Raw genomic sequence first — 21,270 nt, 5'->3', positions numbered from 1 at the left:
GCTCGTGGAAAGAATTAATCTGACGCAAATGGGAAGGTCTCACTCAGAGGTTGCCGTTCTTAATGTAACTGAAACTTAGAGCAGTATAATAAATGCTAGTAAATTTTACAGATGTTTAATTAAAATTACCTAGATGTCTGTAGTATTCACCCGCTGTACAAAAGAGCTGAGAGAGTTCTGTGACAGTAGGGAGCTGAGGGCCAGCTGCTGCCCTGAATTGCTTACCAATTTGCAATTTAAAATCAAAAATAAACACAGCCACAGCATTTGCTTAGGGATCTATCATCCTTGTTAGAGGACTAGGTTAGAATTGGGGTTGTTTGCTCTCGCCAGCAATAAAGCACAGCTAATCAGCTTTGGCTTTTGCCCTGCAGTTTGGTGGAAGGGAACAGCTAGGCTGGGTTTGGTTCTCTCTGTTAGTGGAGAACTTGCAGAAAGTGTTAAAGGTGAAGTGCAAAGAAAAGTTTTCTCTTACTGTTTCTGTAAAGATGTAGAATTCCACAGTGGGGTTCTTGTATCCCTCTCTTTGCCGGAAGGACCTTGGTCAGATCCTTGGAGGACGAGAATAGTGGTTTGGCCCAAGGCTGCCCCTGGAGTGAAGCTGCCACTCTCCTAGCTGAGGGCAGAATCATAGAATATCAGGGTTGGACGGGACCTCTGGAGGTCATCTAGTCCAACCCCCTCCTCAAAGCAGGACCAATCCCCAATTTTTGGCCCAAATGGCCACCTCAAGGATTGAACTCACAACCCTGGCTTTAGCAGGCCAATGTTCAAACCACTGAGCTATGAGTGGATGCTGGGTCTTTGGTTGTAGTGCAAGAGCTGTGGTTCACGTTGCGGCCTCATCACAATCTAGGTCCTCCAATAATATCCCCAAGGTCCTCTAGCAAACAGGAAGGAAGACCTGCTATTTCTAACTAAAAATTCAGATGTGTGCCGGGAAATCAGGGAGGGCAGGGCTTAGTGGTGAGACAGTATTTATTCCTTTTCTTTATTATGTATTAAGAGTAAAAGCAACTGAAGGTGGCAGGGGAAGGCTAAGATGGCGAGACAGGCAAATGGTCTCCCATTTGTGTAGTAAACTCCAGCACCCACCCTAAGCTAGGTCTATGCTGCTCATGTACTATGTATGTATCTTGTGAACCTTGTAACTGATGCTTGTAATCTCTTATAACTCAAGCCTGATCCCAGATGTATAGTACCTTCCTTTTTAACTTGTGTAAACTTGATTTTAAACATTAGCTTTAATTTTTAAAATTTATTAGGAACATAGGGAACACCACATGAGACCAAACCAATGATCTTTCTAGTCCACTGGCCTGTCTCTGATGATGACAATGCAGACTGCTTCAGAGGAAAATTACTTCCAGTCTCCACACACCTAAAAGGGCAATGTTATATTGCTGAAGTGGAGGAGGTGAGTTTCTTTCTGACATCAGCTGCTCATCAATGTATGCCATGGAATGGGTGGATTAATAGCCTTTGTAATTGCTATCCTGTCATGTATCATTGCCAATGCTATTCTTAGTCAAAGAAACAACTAATCCTTGTTAAAATCTTACTTCAATAATTTCATGTGGTGGTGAGTTCCACAGGTTTATTATAGGCTACTAAGGAGTTCCATGAAGTAATTCTATTACTTGATGGTATGTGTAAAGAGCATCTGAAGTAAGTGTGTGTGTGCGTGCACACACACGCACACTATTTACATTCTTTTATAGAAATTGTATACGCTGTCACATCCTTCATGTATGTGTATTTTGATGCCTGTGCTATCCCAGTAATCCAGCAGTAGGTATTCTGATGGATTATTCTGGAAGTAAATCTTCGTTAGATTGGGTGGGGCGGGAAAAGAGAGGATCTATATGCTAAGAGCTTGGGCATGACGTATTGGAAATCCAGTCTCTTTCTGGAGAATCCCAAAACACTTTACACACTTTCTAGACATTAAAACACACACATCTCAAAAGACTCCAACATCTAGGTGATGCTTTATTCAGTTGCACATGCTATAACCAATGCTGATTTCAGACCATGAAGCTAAATGTTCCCTTCCCAAAATCTTCAGGCCCAGCAGCTTGTGCTCTGCTTGTTCCCTCTGCCTTTGATGCTGTAGTGGTTGGGAGACTACTGCATTCTTGCTCTGTGTCCAGCATGGCTGAGTTTCTCTTTAGGTATTTCTTGCACATTCCTTCTCTGGTTGGTGAATATGAAAAAAAAAAAAAAAAAGAGGTGTGTGCACCACCTTATTAAAGATCAGCTAGTTATGTGTGCGTGGATTAGAGGGAGTATTTGGTTAGTGGGGATCCTATTGTCTCTTGAGACACAGCTGTTTTATATTTAAAAAAAAATTTGTACAGAGTTCAATTATCTCAAAATACTTTGTCAAAGGGAGAGACATGAACAGAAATAGACAAGGGACCAAACATGTTTTCAGCAGGCCGAGGATGGTGTTGATATCTGGACAAGTTTGGATAAAATAACTCTAGAGGTATTTCGTGTATTGTAGTCTTGGGAGAAGGGTATGCTATCCTTTTAAGAAGCGCCCGTTTACAGCTGAATGGATTAGGAAGGGTACCTCTTAAAATAGGAATTGGTGAACTGGCTCTTTAAGTAGTGGCTGCCTGCTTTTGCAGGGAGAGAGGTACCAAGGTGTAGTCAAATAATAGCTTGGCTGATTCTGGAGAGAGAGAGTTATTAGGGTAACTTCCTTTTATAGTGAAGCCACTGGTGACATCTGGTTGCAGGGTGTAATTAGGGGGATGTCCCTCTTAAGCAGCGGTTGTGGTCATCTGGTTGCCCAGGGCATGAGGAGGAACTGCCTCTTTAAAGATAAAACTTACAAAAAGTTGGGCTTGTACTTTATGAAATATAGAAACTAGAAGGGTTTTTAATTTATCGATTGCTTGTTTTATATTAGAAATTCAGGACCTGGTCAGGATGGACAATTAACTTGACAGAAGTAGTGCAATGATATCTCAAGAGTTAAGAGTTAAAACAGCTATGATGAGAGGTAGGGAATCTTAGTCAGACTGCTTGAAATTCTTGGCATTTTTGTATTAACCTGTATCTAATTTAGGGCTGTCAAGCGATTTAAAAAAAATTAATCTCGCTTAATTGTGCTATTAATAATAGAATACCATTTATTTAAATATTTTGGATATTTTCTATATTTTCAAATGTATTAATTTCAGTTACAACACAGAATACAAAGTGTACAGTGCTCACTTTATATTTTTATTACAAATATTTGCACTGTAATAAACCAAAAGAAGTAGTATTTTTCACCTAATACAAGTACTGTAGTGAAATCTCTTTGTCATGAAAGTTGAATTTACAAATGTAGAATTATGTGGGTAACTCCACTTAGGGTAGCAGACTGTTTGTATATTGACTCCTTTAGGAATAACAGACCTAATATATCCAGACCGTCCAGAAGAGGGCTGGGGAAAATCCAGTAGTGAGAGTACATTGAAATAACCCTGCAACTAGTAACCAAGGTGGCTGGAAACCAGTATGTGACTGGTGGCTTGCAAATAAGCTGCTGGAGTGAGGGCTGCTGGACCTAGGGTGACCAGGTGTCCGGTTTTGTCCTGGTGATGCTTCAACTGGACCACCCAGTTAAAAAGGAATCCTGACCGCTCTGGTCAGCATTGCTGACTAGGCCATTGAATGACCAGTTTGCGGTGCCACAGTGGGGCTGGCGGGCTCCCTACTAGTACCGTACCGCTGCTCCCAAATCTGGAAGCAGACAGCACGTCCGGCTCCTAGCCTTAGGAGCTGCCAGGGGGGCTGCATGTTGCCCTGCCCTCAGGCACAGCTTCCATGGGCTGGGTCAGGGCAGGGGAGGAACTAGAGCCACACGCAAGCACTCAGCAGGCAGCTATTGAGGGGTGCATCTCCTGCTGCTGCCGGGCCCTATGCTCCTCACGGGGACTGGGCTCGAGCTGCGGCCTGTGCCCTGCTGTGAACCGCGGCCTGTCGCCCCATCGCTGGCACCCAGGAGTTGGAGGTATGTGTATCCCTGTCGTCCAGTGCTGGGAATGGAGCTGCACCGCCCCACCCCCCTCACTGCATCCCTCCCTGTCCCAACCCCCCGCACTCCCATCCCCCTCCCTGCACCCCCTCTCCTTCCCTACCCCCTCCTCACCCTGCTCTTGGCCTTGGCCTCTTTCCCTCCCCATCCTCTCTCCTCTACCCCCAGCCCCATCTTCTTCCCCCTCCAGCCCACCTACAATAACTTTCGTGAACAAAAACCATGAAGCTGGTTATGAAAAATGGGAAGAGGGGAGGGGAAAGAATCCGTAAAAAGCTGTGTGAAATTTTTCTTTTCTTTTTTTTTTTTTTAATGACCCTTTTTGACTACTTTGCTGCCCGCTCTGGTGTCCTGCACCAAATAAAGCCTCGGGGCGGGCGGGGCGGGACAAGGGGGTTGGGTTCTCTGGCGCGAGAAAGCGGGCAGCCCGGGCTGGCCCAGCGCCGGGGTAGACGGGGGATGCCCGGAGCGCGACCTGCAGCCTGGGTGTGAGGAGCCCGCCCGCGAGCTCCAACCGCGAAGCCGCGTGAGGCTCCCCTGGGGGGCAGGGCAGGGGTGGCCCGCCCCAGCCTCCCAGGGGCCGGGCTCGAACCTTGGGATCCTCCCTTACTCGCCCTGGGCGTGTGAACACAAACCCTTCCCGCCCCTGTCAGGAAGGCAGGGGGCCCCATAACTTCACGCCGCTAGCTGGGGGGCTGTGGCGGGGGTAGCGCAGGGGAAGGAGGCGCTGCCCCTTTAAGAGCCTCCGGGTGGGGAGGAGGGGGGAAGAGAGCGCGGGGAAGGAGGCGCTGCCCCTTTAAGAGCGCGCTGGTTAGGTCATCCTTTCGCTCCGCCCCCCCCGGGCTGGGCGGGGCCTCGCGCGCTCTCTGCGCTTGCGCCGTGTTGTCTCCCCGAGAGACCCGGTTCCCACCTTCCCCCGGGCTGCGGCGCAGACACAGACACGGACGCCGGGCAGCGCCAGGGGCAGCCGGGGACCTACCGGGGGCGCGCGGCCGCGGCATGGGCTCGTGAGGGCCCCTCCCCTCCCCCCCGAGCGAGCGGGACAGAGCAGCCCCGCGGGACGCGGCGGCGCCGGAGAGAGCCCGGCCCCGCCGCACGGTGAGCCGGGGCGCTGCGGGCGGGACGCGGCGCCGGCTGGCACCGTAGGGCACCGGGTAGCACGGGGCTGGGCGCTACGCTGTGGCGGGGTGCTGGGGGGTGTAGAGTGGGGCTGCGTGGCACAATGGGGTGCTGGCTGGTAAGCTGCGGGGTAGTACAGGGTGGTGCTGTATAGCACTGATTGGCATGGTGCTGGGTGGTGCAGGATGGCGTGGTGTGGCATGGTACGGAACAGTACGTGTGAAGTGGTGCTGGGTGGCGCGGTGCTGGGGGGTACAGTGTGGTACTGGTTGGTGTGGCGCAGGGTGCTGAGTTGCAAAATGTGATGTTGGATGCTCAGGGGCTGGGTGGCACAGTGTGTGTGGTACTGGGTTGGCCCTGAGTGGTAGCGATTGGCCCGTGGGGTGACCCATGGCGTGGTGCGGGGTGACACTGAATTACATAGCACGGTGCTCTGTGGCACAGCTTGGTTCTGAACTGCACTGAGCTGTGTCTAGAGGCATGGGGCAGTGTGGCATGACAACGCTGAGTGGTCTGTGGAACAGGATGTAAACTGTATTATTAGTCACGTGTATGTTTATATGATGAGTTGTAGATTTAGAAGGTGTGTATTTAGAACAATAAGGGGGCTGTGTATGTGAAGCGTGTATGTATGTAGCTTATGTAGTGTACATTATACAGTGTGAGGTGTGCTTGTGGCATATGGGGGTGATATACAATGTGACAAACATTGGAGAATACATTGTATGTGTGCTGTCTGGTCTATAGCATGCAGTTAGAGAAACAGTAGTATGGACCTATGGTAATGGTACTCATATTGCCTGTGTAACGTAACAAATCTAGTGGAGCACTACTGTGTTCTTAGGACTTCGGTTCCTGTGTAAGATGAAATTCAGTGCTGGCCGATGCAAGGTGATGTACTTTGGAAGGAATAATTTGAAAAACTCATGTGTTAACTGTAACTCAGGAAAAGGAGCTGAGCACTGTGGACAGCTCCATAAAAACCTCTAGTCTGCATGCAGCAAAACAGGTGTGGGAAGAAGGCAAGCTGGGATAACTAAGGAAAACATTGAAAATGTAGTGCTGGTATAAATCAATGTATGTGATCATATGGAATACTAACAAAAGGACACAGTAAAAATAGAAGGGACTCAAGAGAGGAGCAATGAAAATGATGTGTGTGGAGCTGGCTGGAAAAATCAAAACACACTGTGGAGACGGTTCAGTTTCACCAAATTTTCTGCCAGTTGGCCTGTCCAGCTATTCTGCAACCTGCCTAGCAGTGTGGGGAGCCTGGGCTTTCCAGGGTCTATGGCACTGGAGCTGCCTGCCACGCAGACTACTACAGGGCCAGGATTTCTTTCCCTTTTGCAGAGAATTTTGAAATATTTGTTTCCTAATCGGAATAAAACCAAATTTCAAGATGCTAGTCCTCTGTGAAATGGAATTACCTTTCTCCGCCCCGTTCTTCTTTGTTGATTTAGAAAAGCACTTTACTAGCTGTGCTAGTCTGAAACCAGTGGCCTTTTGAGTTCTGTGATTGGGGGGCTTATTCTTCTTTCATTTCATGTCCTCATTTTAAATAGTTTATATTTGCACTGATGGATATGAAGATGGGCCCCTTTCTTTACCTGCATATTCCTCTTAGTAGAGGTGTCTTTTTCTATTCCCAGCAGTTCAAAGGAAGTCATAAAGCTCTTGCTAGTGACAGAAATGGCTGGTAGGAGAAATGAATTTTATTTTGCATTTTTATTGCTATTTAGCACCAGCTTAGTTCAGGATCCCACTGTGCTAGGAGCTGCACAAACACATAGCAAGGGAGAGAGTCCCTGCCCAGAAGAGTATACAGTCTAAATACACAAGACTGGTGAGAGTGAGTATCCCCATTTACAGATGGGGAACTAACGTACAGCAGGGTAAGGGCTTGTCTACATGAACAGTTAGTGCACGGCAAGCCGGGGTTTAAATCTACATCATGCTGGCCTGCCATGCAGTGACTGACTGTATGAACCCTGCTGCTGAACACTAAAAGTTCTCTAGTGCGCTTTGATCTACTCCAGTTTCCATAGGCAGCTTGTGAAAATATTTTTTTGGTGGAGGCTTCCTGCCTGCCTGCACTCACCCACAGTGGCAGCTCCTGTCCCGCAGGGCTGGGTCCAGCTCCCCGTTTCAACCCATTGGCTCTCACTGCTCGCAAGTTTGAAAGAGCCTAACAGTGTCACTTGACGTGCAATTTGCATGCAGGTAGAACCCCTCCCCAGCAATATCCCACCCACCCCGCCCCTTTCATCCTGATCCTGCTGGTGAATGTGGGGCCTCAGATTTCCTCTCTTCCCGTGGGACTCTTGCCTTGTCACAGCAAACCTCATCCCAGTCCTCAACAGGGGAGTCTACTCCATGCCAACCCCCAATTCCTCTTTTTTGAACCCTGCCCCCCCTCCCAGGATCCCATTGCACAGGTCTCTCCGGCTCACCTGCCGCGGCTCCCCAGACACCACAGTTCCTCTTCCTCCTGGTCTGATCCAGACACTGCTCCTGAGCCTCCCTGCCTGTCAGAGCCTTCTGCAAATGGCACTCTTGAAACTTCAATCTTCCAGGGAAGTGCTGCTGAGAGCCAGGAGCCAGCACCCCCTGTTGGGATTGAGGTATCGAGCTGAACTTGCTGGCAGTCCAGCCCACAGGCAGGGCCCTCCCTTTGCAATGCTCCATCCTGAGGGTTCTCAACCTTTTTCTTTCTGAGGGCCCCCCAGCATGCTATAAAACCTGCACGGCCCACATGTGTCGTCACAACAACTGATTTTCTGCATATAAAAGCCAGGGCCGGCGTTAGGGCATAGCAAACAGGGAAATTGCTTGGGGACCCATGCCACAGGGAGTCCCATGAAGCTAAGCTGCTCAGGCTTCAGCTTCAGCCCCAGGTGACAGGGCTCAGGGCCCAGGGCTTCAGCCCCATGCAGTGAGGATTTGGCTTTCTGCCCTGGGCCCCAGTGAGTCTGATGCTGACCCTGCTTGATGGGCCCCCTGAACCCTGCTCACAGCCCCCCAGGGTGCCATGGACCCCCTAGTTGAGAACCACTGCCCCATCCCACTCTGCCCCCTTCCTGGCTCTGGCATCACCAGATGTGGGACTTCGTCTGCCAACCTGGGTGGGTCAGAAAATGGCAATGCAGAGATTGATTGGGGAGGGCTGAGCCGCCTCTAGCCATAGCCACCCTCTGCCTGTGCACTTTTCGAAGTGGAGTAGAGCAAAGCATATTCCAGAACTTTTAGCGCATGGCAGCAAGGTCCACACTGACGGTGCACAGCAGACTAGTGTGAGGAAGATTTATACCCCAGCTTGCTGCGCATTAATTCTTCGTATAGAGAAACCCTAAGTGACTTGACCAGGATCACACAGGAAGTCTGTGGCAAAGCAGAGAATTAAACTCAGGTGTCCCAAGTCTCTGGTCAGTGCCATAACCCACAACCCTATCCTTGTAATGGTTATATATTGAAGTCAGGTAAGACAAGCATTCTCACATGTGTCAGTTATGCAGGAATCTACTGTGGCTGCTTCTCAAATGTCTTTTAAGTCATTAAGACTAGACTGAGCACTGGAGAATGTGCTGCATGGAACAATTAGGTATGTGTGTGGGAGGGGGGGTAAAATGACACACTGACAATCGGCCTTTTCCCACCTACCTGTGATTTTTTTTTTTTTAAGGAATCTGTTTCATTTAAAGTTAGGACATTTAACTGCTGAGTGTGAAGCTGCTGGAGTGAGAATCAGTACCTCCAAATCAGAGGTCTTGGTCCTCTCTTGGAAGAAAGTGGACTGTTCTCTCCAGGTGAGTGGGGAGCAGCTGCCCTTAGTGGAAGAGTTCAGGAATCTAGGAGTCTTGTTCACAAGTGATTGAGAATGGGAGATTGACTGGCGGATTGCTGCAGTGGCAGCAATGATGCAGGCGCTGTACTGATCTGTGGTGGTAAAGTGGAAACTCTTGGCCGAAGCTCTCTGTTGACAGGCCAGTCTATGTCCCCATCCTCAACTGTGGTCATGAACTTTGGGTAATGACTTAAAGAATGAGATTGCAGGTACAAATGGTGGAAATGAGATTTCTCCACAGAGTGGCTGGGCTTATTCTCCGAGACAGGGTGAGGGGCTTGGCTGTTCGGGAGAGCCTGGAGTAGAGCCCATACTCCTCCGGAATGAGAGGAGCCATCTGAGGTGGTTCCGGTACCTGACAAGGAGGCTTCTTTTGGAACTCTACTGGGCACATCCCACTGGGAGAAGACCCCGAGGCTGACCCAGGACACGCTAGAGGGATTATATCTCCCAGCTGGCCTGAGAGCGCCCCAGGAGGAGCTGGAACCTGTTGCGGACGTAAGGGAGGTCTGTTCCTTCCAACTCCATGCTGTTGCCGCGACCCCCACCAGGAAAAGTGGCATGACGAAGACGACCTTTCAAAAAGTGAAATGTGAATGCTGCTTTTCCACTCCCGCTGCCTTTCACCTCCTTTCTGACTGCTCTGTGAATGTTTCATAGCACTGAGGCTATGAAGCACTACCTATTTCTCTTGTCTGAGGCTTCAGTTTGGTCTGTGCAAGCATGGATTACATAGCATCCCCTCACTGAGTAATTGTACTTTGCTGCTGTGCTATAGAATAGGGGTGGCCAAACTTACTGAGCCTTCGAACTGCATACAACAATCTTAAAAAGTTCGAAAGCCAGGGTGCATTGCTGGGGCTTGGAGCTTCAGCCCCGTGGGAGGCACCTGATGGGCCTCAGGGCTTCAGCCCTGTTCGTGCTGAAGCCCCGAGCCCTGGCAGGTGCACCCTGCGGGGAAGGAGCCCTGAGACCCCCGCTGCCTGCAGGGCAGAAGCCCCTACCTCACCACCCCACTGCAAGGCAGAGGTCCCAAGCTCACCCCCCGCTCCCCACCTGGTGGGTGGAGAATGTGTGGAGCGCCGTGAGCTGAACTTTAACAGTAAAAGAGTCACATGTGGCTTGGGAGCCACAGTTTGGCCACTCCTGCTATAGAAGCTTGCTTGTGCATATGAACATCACTGACTACTCTTATAACGAAGCTTCTGTGTGTAATTGTACGTGGAGGTTTAGAAACGAAAGCCTCTTTGCCTCTTGAGGGCTATAGTGACTGCACTCTGATATCAGCCTCTTGAAGGTCTGGGTGCTCTAGAGAGTAGTGTTCTACTGTCTTGCCCACCCATTGGTTTTACCTTTTGTGTTGACTTCAGGTGCTACATCTCTTCTCTCATGAGCCCTGTGCTGGCAGACCAGCGTTCTGCCAAAGCACTTGGGAGTTGGTTAAAGTAATCTGAAACTGATTATAGTCATAACATAGGTTAAACAAAATATTTAGCTAAAATAGCCATTAAAACATAACAGCAGTTGTGACTAGAAACCATCACTTAGTAAAGCTTTTCCAGTTATAGTCTAAAAATTGGGAGGGAGAGTTTGAGGCCCATATCTAGATGCTGCATGTTCCACCCCCTGAAGGTCATTGCAGCATGAACTCAATCAGTTTAAGCAATGATAGTGGGACTTCTGAAAAGTAAGCAGAGTTTCATAACACTCTCCAGTATCAGTTGGGATGAGGTTCAAGGAGAAGATCTTGGTTATATCTAGGTCTTTCACTATTTTAAAACCAACTGGGTTTTTTTGTTTGTTTGTTTTTTATTATAGTGCAAGTGAAGTGGCTGAGTAGGCAATGGAGCAACCTGTATCCAGGGATGATGCATTGTGCAGACAAGTCCCTGAGAACCTCACTGCAGCTGGGCATGACAATGCCTTTTTAACCCCTGAGGTGCATAATTTACAGGAAACTTGAAAGGGAGAATAACTAACACATTCTGCCTGCAGCATCGAATGTTCTTTAAGCCACACAATGGGTGGTGTTGAATTTTTATTTCTCCCTGTCTCCTCCCCCGCCACACACACTCAAGGCTGTCACTCAGCAGTGACAGCAGCAATATTTGAGGGACCAGGAGTGTGCTATGTAAGACATGGGAGGTAGTTGTCCCACTCTGCTTGGCACTGGTGAGACTTCAGTGGAGTACTGTGTCCCGTTCTGAGCGTCACACTTTAAGAAAGATGTGAGCAAATTGCAGAGACTCCAGAGGAGAGCAACAAAAATGATAAAAGGTTTAGAAAACCTAACCTGTGAGGAAAGGTTAAAAAAACTGGGCACATTTAGTCTTGAAAAGAAGGCTGAGGCAGGGAACTCGATAAATCTTCAAATATGTTAAGATCTATTATAAAGAGGACAGGATCAGTTGTTCTTCATTTCCACAGAAGGTATTACAAGAAGCAGTTGGCTTAATATTAATCAGAGTGGATAAAAATCAATCTTTTTATTGTTTAAATTATAATTTTTTCTGTTTTAAAAGTAGACCTGTTTAAAATGAATAAAAATGAGGAGGGAGGGAATGAGATCTGTTAGTTTTTAAAGTTTGAAGGATAGTGTAAGTAATTTGGGAGACTGTCTCATTTTCAAGAGATCTAGGCAAGTAGGAACTTAAACTCCAGTCAGTTTCACTTAGATATATATGAAAATTTTCCCATGATGACCTGAAATAATCAGTTTAATTCATGGACTACAGTTAATCCCTGTGTTCCTTTAATAAATCATTTATTTGTAAATGTGGAACATCTTTTCATAAGAGAAGTGTATGTAGCTAAAACATTTAAGGTTGTTTCATTTAATAAAAAAACAAATTAAATACTGTAACATATAATATTTAATTAAATTCCAGTTATGTTCCCAGTGCAGCTTGACACAAATCATGAGCAAAAATTATCTAGTAAATAAGCAATATATCTTTCACTATTTTCTAACATACTAAAATGTACCATTAATAAGAATCTGAAAATATTAAGCTATACGTTTATTTAAACAATTATATTTAGCTACCCCTTTGAGATAGCAAAAAGATCTACAAAATCTAGTTAAAAGGCTCTCTTTAGTGTAAATCATCAAGTTTTAATGGTTATATCAACCAATGAAAATGCACCTTTCTTAGAAAATGAGTACAAATAGAAAAGTTTATTACAATTGATTTTAACTTGAGGCTTGCCTCTTGGTGATTTAAATCAATCCACCCTGGCAATAAGGGAGAGGTAGGTTAAATATTAGGAAAAACTTTCCACCTGTAAGGTTAGGTAAGTATTGGAAGAGGTTACCAAGGGAGGTTGTGGAATCTTTGTCACTGGAGGTTTTTAAGAACAGGTTAGACAAACACCTGTCAGGGATGGTCTAGGTTTACTTGGTCCTGCTTCAGCATGTGGGGGTGAGAAAGGGGAAGGTGGAGTAGATGACCTTTCTATGATCAGCCAGCAGGAACTGCTGAATAATAGAAGGTGACCAAGAGCACGGAGTGACGGTGTCATTGTCTCGACTTCCTGATTCCAAGCTAAAGAGACTCCCCTCCTTCTAGGGATGTTGTTGTTATAGCATCCCCACCTGGATTTGGTGGCAAAGGGCAGTCTTCACAGTTTAGGAATGAATGAATAATTGCAGTGTGTTGTCTAGAGTTGCAGTAAAGCCTTAGAATGTTGGTCAGCCCCTTCTCCTTCTTAAGGACTGATGCCCTCCGCTCCACTTGTGGGGTTTTAAAAACTTGAAATTAGCACTGTTTGAAGCTGCTGGGTTGATTGCTCAAGAGTCTACAGTGGCAGTTGTCTGTTTATCTGTAAGCTACGCCCAAGTTGCCTCTAGCCAGTGCACCTCAAATGGCTCTGGATGAAGCATTTCCTATGACAGATGAGGCAGGTGTTTCTGACTCCATGGCCTATCCAGTCCTTGTTGCCTCTGTTTGCCTTTGTCAACAAGGGTATAAGTTAATGCTAATTGTGAGGGTTGTTTAGACATGTGGCCACCTGCCCTGCTACTTTCGCTCAGACTATCAAATGGCAATAACTTTAGGCTGAAATTTTCAAATTTGACTGCCTAAAGTTAGTCACTTAAATTCCTGTTTAGATGCATACATCAAAGGGGGGGGTCTGATCAGGCACCCATGTTTGAAAATGTTGAACTTAATTTTTTTTTAAATGTCTCCCCGTCCCAGCATATAGTTTCTGTGGCTAGCAAATGGATTATTATTACTTAAGTCTGGCATAGTGCGGGATGTAGAATTGCTTTGGAATATATTACTCTATCTGTTGGTGTCTGTCAGCTTGAAAAACAATATCTTTGACTTTTTCACAGATCTGCAACCTCTCTAGTCTCCCATGCTGTGGCTGGCAGGAAAGATTAAATTGCTTCTAGCCACTCAGACAGCACAAGTAGCCCTGGGAAGGAGGGGTTGGGCCTAGGACTTTTTGTTGAATGGTTGGCTGTGGTTGGCCCACTGGTGCTGTCTTTCTCTGTTTTCCTTGTTGAGATATGAGAATAGCTTCTGCCTTCAAGAGTTGTTCTGTTTTTGAACATCTGAACTTAAGTATTTAAAGGATGACATCCTACAGTGACGGGCCACTGGCTTATCTTTTAAATAGCTAAAGTGTCACAGAAACATCTAGCCTTGTTCATCTCTAAGGGGAAAGAACTCCCCGTCTAAGAGCCCAGTGAGTCCTGATTCTGCTATTAAAAACTTACATTGATTATAATACAACTTGATCTTTTTCATTGCTCTTGATCAAGTGAGGGAGAGACGGAGGAGGGGGGGACAGGACTGAAGAAATTGGTGGAGCCCAGTGTTCCTGGGAATTACCGAGTGGATGTACTCTTCTCTTGAGGACTTTAGGACAACAGAGCTCAACCACCTCAAATGCTGAATTAAAAACAAGAAGATGATTTTATGGTTAGTAGTAATGTTTGAAGCTATGTGTGCTAAGAAAAGGGCATTTGAATTTATTTGTAGGTATGTTTATAGTGCATATCACTATAGTATCTGAGCATCTTTGCATCAGGGAATCTCATGCCACAGAAGTCAGAAGGGGTGTTCGTGCCCCTGCTCTCCTCCATGTACATCACTACACAGTTGACTAGGTGCATAATGAGGTGTCCAGCTTGTTCTGAGGCATCGGAAGCTGTTTGATAAAATGATGGCTGGATCTCATATGGCAGATCCTGTGTGGCAATTGGAGTAAACGCCTGGTCTAGTATGAAAAAGTTACTGCCTTGTGCAACTTGATGTGTGGCTGCCACTAGTTGCGTGCTGCTGAACGGTTTCACTTTTGATAGTGCACTAGCCTGTTTAAATGCAGTTGACCATTTTATTCAACCTTCTCCCTGGTCCCTTCATCTTGCTTCTCAGAAATGAATGGGAGCAAGGTGGAAGGGGATATGATACAAGTGAAAGGAAATCTGGATTACAAGTTCCTGTCACATCTTTTGTTTGTGAGAATTTGGAAAATTGAACAGAAACCTCCTGTCATGTTTTGTAAATACTCATTTCAAACACCACCCTCTTGAATTCAGTCTTCCCACCTGCTATCATGGAACCTGCACTTTGTTGTCTCCTTGTGGGGGTCGGGGGGGAGAGGACAGGACTGGAGTGTATATGTGGGTTGGGGCTGGGGGGATATCCGAACCACACAAATGTGGTTTTTATCGTGTTTGAAAACAGGGACTGGAAGGCTGCGGGAATATCCCCTCCTCCTCCTCCTCTCTTGTTTCCTGTCTCCTTCCAAAAAGGGGACTGGTTGTGGGATGCTGACCTATTATAATGTGGGTCAGTCCACCAAAAAAAAAAGGCAGGGAGAGAGACAACAGAAATTAATAGAGCAGAAAAAACTCTGTGGGAGGATGAGAGCGTGGCTTCGGGTAAAAGGGATTTATTGTCTATCCTGAGTTTCTGAGGTGGGAGTAGTGGGAGCTCTTTTTCAGGATGACTGTGTATTTGATTAGTAAGAAGAGGGGGGAGATTAATAGCAGAAAGAGTAATTGAGGTACGACCAATAGGGTAAGCAAATGGGGGGGGGAACTTTAGTGTGTTAGGTGGAGGGAGGTAGGATTTGCTTGTCACTTTGTAGAAGATTAAATTGTTTGTGTACAATGTACTCGGTTTATGTGCATAGCCATGGGAACATCCCGTGAATGTGCATTTAGCGGGAATAATGCCACTACCTGAAGTCTGGCATTTAGAGGACTGAACAGTTGTATGTTCTCTCTGCTAAGGTTAATGTTTTGCTCATTCATCTCACCCTTGCAGGAAAAATGCTCATGTTCCAACCATGTATTTTCTGTCTTTTGTTTTACTGCATGTACTGATAGCTGTTTAGAAAGGAAATGATGAATGGACAGAATCTCATGAGAATTCAGACTGTTCAGTCTCCCAAAGTGCTAACAATGTAAAAAGCCACATTTGGACATCTATTTGTTAAGCAGTTTGGAACCACAGAATTCTTATATGTTTATGCAAGTTATATATTTAAGTACATATGCTTGGGTGGAGTTCAGTGTGTGTGTGTGTGTGTGTTGAATTTTCGGACACCTGTGAATTCCAAAGTATGTGTAATAGATGATGTGGTATGACTCTTATTGGCCTGAGGTTCGAAAGGCTTTATTTCTTGTGAGTGGTGAATCAATGAGTGAGTTACATGGGTCATCCCAATCAAACTTTTATACCATGCGATCAAGTAGTCTGCATAGACCATATATTTAACTGACACTATTTTAGAGAGTTTTAAGTAATATTATTGAGACTGTCTTGTATCTCACCACTTGTAAAGCCAGGTGCTTTTGTTGTGAGTCCAGTTGTACAGGTCTCAGAGGGAGAAAAATTAAAACTAGTAAAGTTTAAAACTCTTGATTTCTTTGATTGCTACTATCTATTTTGCTGACTCTGGGCTTGTCTACAGGGAACATCTGGTCAGCCTAGATCTATTACAGGAGTGGGAGGGCGAGGTTTTGTGGCCTGTAACATGGAAGAGGTCAGACAATATGATCATAATGGTCCCTCCTGACCTTGAAGTCTATGAGGGTGAATCTACAGTGTACCAGCTTGCCTTGCAGTAAACATCCCATGTGGACACTGACACTGCACAGCGAAAGTCCCAGCCGTTACTGCATGGCAAGCAGGTATATTATAGATTCACACCTTGGCTAGCAATACAGGAACTTGCCATGTAGACAAGGCCTCCGCCTATGAAATGTACACACAGCTAGTTTGTACTAAAACCTCCTCTTGTTATGTTTTCCTCCCTCCTTCCGGTCTGCTCATTTGTCTGATCCACTGATTATGTCTTGTCTTTTTAAAGTGTAAGCTGTTTGGGACAAAGACTGTCATTTACTCTGTATTTGTACAGTACTTAGCACAATGAGGCCCTGATACCCGTGGGCAACTCTAGGCAACTACTATAATGAAAATAAAAAAACCTCTTAGGTAATTTTTAGAAGTTAATTATTTATATAAAAATAATCTTTTTAAATTCCAAATTCTGAGGATCATCCAGAGGTAAAAGTGGATTGTGTGACCCATTGGCAGGGTAGATTAAAAAAAAATTTTTTTAAATCTGTTTGAAATGAAATCTGAATATAATATAAAATACATTAAGGCTAAACGTACTCTTGAAACATTTAAATTTTAAAAATGCTAAATCCATAAGGCTTTATCAAAAACTGAGTTAAAGGCTGTTTTTCTGTATAAAGAAAGAATCGGGGAAGGGGTGCAACTAACTTTTGAGGTCAAGCTTTATAAATTTGGCACAGTAGGTCATCTTATGTATTAAGAGCTCGTTTTGTTTAATAAAAATAAATGTATGCTGTTGTGTGTTTAATTAAATTCTAGCTACCATCCTAATGCAGCTTGACACAAATCACGAGCAAAAATGATCTAGTAAATAAGCAATGTATCATTCACCATTTTCTAACATACTAAAATGTGCAATTAATAAGAATCTGAAAATATTAAGCTATAAAATTGCTCAAATGTATATCTTTAATGTACCCTCCTAGCAGAAAGGTGTATCAATTCTCGAATAAAAGGTGTATTTGACTATAAATCAACATGTTTTAACGGTTATATCAACTAATGAGAATGCACCTTTTAAGGTAACTGAAGTACAAATGGAAAAGTTGACTTAAATCATCAGTTTTAATCAAGGCTTTCCACTTGATAATTTTTAAATCAGTGATTTAAATCACCCTGATGTAACTCAATCCACTCTCCCCATTGGGAAGCTGTAAAGCACCCTTTTCCAGTGGTATAAAGTTCTCAGTTTTAGGTTAATTGCAAGAATTCAGACCTTGGACTGAGTATGGTCTCTCCTGGGCCACTGACCAGGGTGATTTTAGGGAGAAATCCCACTAGCTGGGGCGGGAAGGAGAGAGGGAAGGAAACATTTTTTGTGGCAGGTGAATTTAAACAAAAATTAAATGTGATGGTGGTTTGAAGCTGCTTAGAAGTTTGGAATGCTGTGGAGATGGATTAGTGGGCAGAGGACAGGTGAGACAAGTGCATGAGAGGTTCTGTTTGTCCCCTCAACATCACCACAGGTGTTTGTGTGTATACTCAGACATGTCCAAATTTATAATATGGGCAAGATTGAAATGTGGAATTTGACCCACAAGGAATCCCATATAGAGTTTCCAGGATAATAATATTGATGGGGTGGGAGTATCTTGTTAGATCAAGTTTCGCTTGCTGGAAGGAGGCTTAGCTAATGCATTCCCTTTTCAGCCTAGCTTTGAATATCGCTCCTTGAGGGGGAAGTGCTTTAACCTCAGCTGAGACTATCTATTTTAAAAACACAGATTGCATTTGCAGTTGGCAAAGAACCACATATAATTCCCTGTTCCCTTTTTTCTAATTACTTCAGGGGCAAAGTTAGCTCTCCATGGTGATCAGAATACAGCTACTCTTGGTACAAACTGTGTCCAGTTCAGAGCAGGGCAAATGGGACATAGATACTTACAAGGACAGAGTTAAGTTCTGCAGGACCCTGTGCATGCCTGGTTGGCTTGAGGAAGTCTGCTGGGTGACGTGTGTCTGAGCTCAGATTCCTCCTTCCTGTTGCACTTGTTTTGCTAGGCTGCTGCACTAGAAGTGCGCTTTGTGTAATGAATGCCCCTTTTAGTTAACTGTTTTGAATTCTAAACTTGCATTTGGTGAAAGATGCTGGTTTGATGGTGTTAGAGTGAAGGCCCCCCTTGTTTCCAGAAATGGTGTGGGATTGACAGTAGCAAAGCGTATATGTTCCTAAGCCCTGACATGTTATCCTGATGTAAAATCCTAGTGTAGATGGGAACAGGTAGTTTTACCTCCGTGTAGTCAGTCAAAGTCAACCCTTGAGCAACAAAAATGATAAAAGGTATTAAAAAAACAAAAACCCTGGGCATGTTTAGTCTTGAGAAAAGAAGACTGAGGCGGGGGGACCTTATGAGTCTTCAACTATGTTAAGGGATATCATAAAGACCCCAGGGATCAATAGTTTTCCATGTCTACTGAGGGCAGGACGAGAATTAATGGACTTAAAGCTTTCTTGCTTCAAATTGGTTAGATATTAGGAAAAACTTTGATTATAAAGGCAGGTAAGCTTTGGAACGTGCTTCCAAGGGAGGTTGTGGAATTGCTATTACTAGAGGTTTTTAAGAACAGGTTGGACACACACCTGACAGGGATGGTCTAGGTTTACTTGGTTCTACCTCAGCACAGGGGGCTGGATTTGATCACCTCTCAAGATCCCTTCTACCCCTATATTTACACACACACACACGCACACCCTGGGATTTACCTTTGTTAGCTGCATGCAGGTAAAACTACACTGCATTGTTTCCAGTAGGATTTTACAGTGAGATTGATGCAAACCCACTTTTCCTATAGTGAAGGCATAGCCAGATATTCCCAAACTGACTTCATGTAGATGTTAGATGATAACTTCAGGCACTACCAATTTGGTTTGTATCTAAACCAGTGCCTGAGAAGTGAAATGGTTCCTATCCCACTGTAAAGAATACATTAGTGGGTAGAGGGCAATGGTGTCCAGGAGAGAACATCCTACTCCTTCCCCCCCCTCCCTTGTGCTGCTTGAGAGATTTCCTAGATAGTTACGTGGCAGTGAGTCTCAGAGCAGTTGTCTGAAGAATCCTGTATGAGGGTTAGGAATTATAGATTACATCCCTGTTAGACTGAGGCCCACACACCCACCTAGATGAATTCTTGTTAAAGAAATTGGATTTTCCATTCACCAGGAAATGTACATATTTTTCTATAGTGTTCATCACGCATTGTATTGCAAAGACACTTTCCAGGGAGAGTGTAGCTGTGAATTGAAAACAGAGAAGGTTTTATGGTGAGATTTAAAGAGGGGAAGTGACTCGGAGGCAGGAAATGGGGGACAATTCCTGATAGGTGGACCAGAATATGCAAGAGCAGATCTGCCCCCCTTCACCCCAGAGTGATTGAGAGTTACAGAAGGATGGGCAGAGAAGAGCAGAAGACTGAGCAGACTTTGGAAGTAGTTCCAAAGTTAAGATTGCCCCCTCGTGTATACCTTACAATTAAGTCTTGAATTACATGATCACCTCCTACTTCTCAAACACAATGTAATCAATTTTTGCTACAAGCAAATATGTGCGTCAGACTGATAGTGGTTTTCTCATTCTTTTCTATTCATGCTAATGTCATTGTAACAATCCTCTATACCTTTACTAAGTTAGACAGGATAAACTTCTTCCCTCTAAATTATGTATTCTGTTAATTTTTCAAGATCCATACGCTATGTTTTCTTCTCAACCAGCAGCACAGCCTGCCTTTGGTGCATTTCAGTAGAGAGAAAGTTAGCTGTGAAGCTAATTTACCTGCAAATTTGGGACCTACATGTGCAATCAACATTGTACTATTTCTTAATCTGTAGTCAGTTCTCAAACTTACTGCACACTTTTCATATAAATGACTTTCCTGGACTCTAGTCTACACAGTAGAACATACTACTCCAAAATGTTACATGTGTTTAAAGCTGTAGGGAAAAAAGGATTACAAAATGCAATTTGAAAAATAGTAGCTAATCATAATTAGACTGTGCTGTAATGTATAATCACAAGGGGGCAGTATTAAGATTGCACATACAGCCTCAACTTGAGCATTTTCCTGACTTTTGAGTGCTTAACTATACAACCTTTATATTCTGTTATAATAGGAAATTTGAGGAAAACACTCCGTTCCCTCCCCCCTTACAGAAGGGCGGGCTGGGGGGGGGAAGAGAAATCAAAAGGAGAATTTTCACTTTCCAGGCCTTTGAACTTCTGCTGGCTTGCAAAAAATTGTAAGTAGTGTGTTGCAGATCACAGAATTTACAGTTTGGTAAGATAATAGAAACCCCTGCCCCCATTCCTGCATGCCTCAAGGTCCACAATGGAGAGCCAGTCCCAGGCCCTTTAGGAGTGCTGTAGGTTGGAAGGGTGCTTAGCATCTTCCTCATCTGCAGAGCCCATGAGTGCATTGGAACAAGGATCCCTACTTCACAACTTATGAGGTCCACAGACCCTCCCTCAACACTTGCATGGCTTAAGGTCTGCAGGGGTAGCAGCAGTTCTTATTGTGGTCCTAGTTCATTTTGCAGTTGTCCTTTTACACTAGGTGAATGTCTGAACTTCCACACTGCTAATGCTGACACAGCTGAGCTTGTGTTAGCCGCAATGTTGGAATCCCTAGCATGGATGTGGTTAAGGCTGCCAATATGGTTTTTAGTACCGTTATGGTTAAACTTGATCCCTGCAGGAGACATGGGGCTTTTAAAAGGCTGGGGGGGAGGGGGATTAAAACCTTATCTGTACTAGGATTCCCAGTGTTGCTAATGCTGGTGCAGCTGCATCAGTGTTAACTAGGGTAGGAGTTTTTTGGTACAAGTTTCCTAGTGTAGACTGCACTGGTGTGCAGGAGCCCTCGTTCAACCCCTTCACATCTGCAGAAGTACTTGCCCCTTCTGTCCCTCCAGATTTGCCATATCATGGCTGATGGGACTTTTCACAGAGTTAACCATCTGCTGTGAACCCTTTCTAGATAGGCACCTTATGAGCTTTGTAGAAATATTTATTGCTTGTCTTCATATGGGCTTATCAAAGGCTTAGAACACTGTCAAATCGAAACCAGTTTCCTCCAGAATCAGCAACGATTCTGCTGCTTAATGAGGACAGCTTCCATTCAAGTTTGTGTTCAAACCTTTGGCCATTTTTTCCTGCAGGGTTGTTTGAACAAGT

At 45.0% G+C, this 21,270-nt stretch overlaps 1 protein-coding gene across 3 annotated transcripts in view; it reads left to right on the top strand.

Annotated features, from left to right (window-relative positions):
• The first annotated feature begins 4,941 nt into the window (after positions 1 to 4,941).
• TMEM184B (transmembrane protein 184B) overlaps positions 4,942 to 21,270 on the top strand; it is a 40,400-nt gene continuing 24,071 nt past the window's right edge. Inside the window, exons 1-2 of one of the 3 annotated variants that reach the window (XM_077829764.1) lie at positions 4,942 to 5,134; positions 20,211 to 20,336. The gene's annotated coding sequence lies outside the window, so the exon portion shown is untranslated. Of the gene's footprint in view, positions 5,135 to 8,856; positions 8,962 to 20,210; positions 20,337 to 21,270 lie in introns of those variants that run through there. The other 2 variants (XM_077829774.1, XM_077829783.1) reach the window with 2 other exon arrangements.

The sequence above is a fragment of the Eretmochelys imbricata genome, chromosome 1, assembly GCF_965152235.1.
Source record: "Eretmochelys imbricata isolate rEreImb1 chromosome 1, rEreImb1.hap1, whole genome shotgun sequence".
NCBI lineage: Eukaryota > Metazoa > Chordata > Testudines > Cheloniidae > Eretmochelys > Eretmochelys imbricata.
Note: the sequence above shows the minus strand (reverse complement) of the source record. Positions and strands in the feature narration are given on the sequence as shown.